We start from the raw sequence: 2,311 nt of genomic DNA, 5'->3' as shown, positions 1-2,311 counted from the left end.
TGCCGGCGAGCTGGCACACGCCGTGCACAGCGCGGCTCTGACCCGCCTCAGCGCCCTCTCTTCTCCCCATCCACGAGAACAACTTAAGAGGCGACACCGAAGGATCATCCCGGCTGCACGGGACGCGACCGCCGGCCTTTGGAGACACAGGGAACTAAAAATCCTCAGCGCGGAGCTTGGCCACGCTGCTCTGCTCCACCGCGGGGATTGCTCTGCTAGGACCAAAATCTCACYGGCACCGCCGCAGCACGGGGCTGCTGTCGCTCCGTTAGCTCCCTGCCTGCTTATTAACCCAATGTCACCGCTTCCATCTCCTCCTATGTCACTCGGATAAGTTTTACGGAGGAACTTYGTCTCCGGGGGATGCTGAAGAGAGACGGAGGGATGCCAAGTTGTGCCTGATCATGAACGCCCAGGGTCACTCTGCAGGGACACGCACACACGTAACTCCCTGCAACTCGTGTCCCCGGTGGGGACACTGCTTTATTTTCCTCCCGCTGAGGGTCACTTTGTCAACCCAGGCGGACCCGAGGACAGCAAAGCTCAGTGTGTCCCCCTGGACAGCAAAACCCCCAGAGGAGGCATCTTCCTACCGTCTCCCCCTGAAGTTTGCAAGCACAACACCCTGCTCCGAAGACAACAGATCGGCCCGGACACCTTCCRTGGGATAATAGGAACCCAGGCCCTTCCCCAGGCTCCCCCAGCACCGCAAACATCCCTTCTTTGTTACAGAACCACCAYCTACGTTTAACATCCGCGCAGCTCGAGCAGCACCGTAAAGCACCGCGACTTGTTTACTTCTGTGCTCAAGCCACCCGCGGGAGCTGGCCCTTCGCGCAAGCCGACTTGAAGCGGGAGGAGAACCGAGGCAATAAAAAATCAGTGGKTTTTTTTTTTTTTCCTCCATGGATTTCTGCTAACAACAGAGGAAGGCGGCAGGATTGTGCAATTCCCCCTAATGACAACGCTCAGCTCGGCGGTGTTGCTGGGGAAAACAGTGAGCTCAGACRCGCACGGGCTTCGCTGGTTAACTGAAGCTAGATCAATAGTAGCCGTATTAATAAATAATGGTTTTAATRGCAGCGGCAGGATATAGGCAGCAATCGACAGGCAGGTAGCAGGGAGCAGTAAAAGCAGGAATGTTCCGTGCCGCTCTGATGCTCCGGAGCGGCGTGCGGAGCAGCGCACGGAGCTCACTTTCCRAGCACCATCGAGGCAGACTGACAACTCTCAGCTCGCGCGCAGGCATTTCGGGTAGGATTCAATTTTCGAGATGTCGCTATGGAAAGGAACACGCCGCTCTTTCCCATTTAACACTAATAAACTGGGTAAAGGACATGGCAGGGGAGAGGCAGAGGTTTCGCCGCCCTCCTTCGCTGCCGGCGCGCTGAAGCTGCAGGGAGTTGGTGGGACCGGAGCGAGCGCAGCATGTGCCTCCCCATGCCGACCCCGACCCGCTCCATTTTCCCTGAGCCAAGAGCAYGAGCGCTGGCCCTTATATAAACAGCAAAAGGGTGAGCGCAGGCCTGAGATCCCCCACGGAAGCAAAAATAAATAGCAAGTCACACCTTCAACTTTGCTCCTCGGCACCCCGGCGAGCGGAGTTGCGGGATTTTTTTCTCCCYGCTGGTGGATCCTGCCAGCGAGGAGCCTCCCTGGCACCGACGGACACCCGTGGGACGCTGTGACCGGCCGGGCGGCCCGCGGCGATGGGCCCCGAGGAAGCCGGGGGGCAGCCCCGGGGGGAGGCGTTAAGGATATGGGTTACAGACCAGGCGGAGGCACCAGCTGCGCGGGCGGGTGGTCTGCTTGAGGCAGAAGAAGGCGGTGGGTGCCAGGGCCGGGTAAGGCACCTGCTCCTCCTCCTCGGAGGCCAAGTCGTGCGGCGGGTCGCGGGCGGGCGAGCAGGCGGCGCGCGGGGTGGCGGCCCCGGCGCCGCGGGCATCCTCGTCGTGCGCCGCGATGGGCACCCGCACCTCGCCGCCCGCGAGCCGCTCCAGGGACTCGCTGCTCTCGCCATCGGTCATGATAGCGGCCGGCACCTGCGGGCGAGGGGCGCCGTGGGCCGGGGGCGGTGGTGCGTGTGGGGCGGGGGGACGGGACCCGCCGCCGCCCCCCCGGCTCCAGCCGCAACAAAGCCGGGCGAGCCGCTCCCCCCCCGCGCTTCCCCCGGGAAAGCCGCGCCCGGGTCCGCCCCCCAGCGCCCACCGCTTCTCCTCCTCAGCAGCGCCGGGAAGGCGAACGATGGCGGGGGCGCCTACCTGAATTCGGCGGAGCGAGCCGTCCCCACGGGCATAGCCGAGCCGGGCGC

Source organism: Nothoprocta perdicaria, unplaced genomic scaffold (assembly GCF_003342845.1).
Source record: "Nothoprocta perdicaria isolate Ctin4 unplaced genomic scaffold, notPer1 scaffold_12, whole genome shotgun sequence".
In the NCBI taxonomy this organism is placed as follows: domain Eukaryota; kingdom Metazoa; phylum Chordata; class Aves; order Tinamiformes; family Tinamidae; genus Nothoprocta; species Nothoprocta perdicaria.
This window is presented reverse-complemented; position numbering follows the sequence as displayed.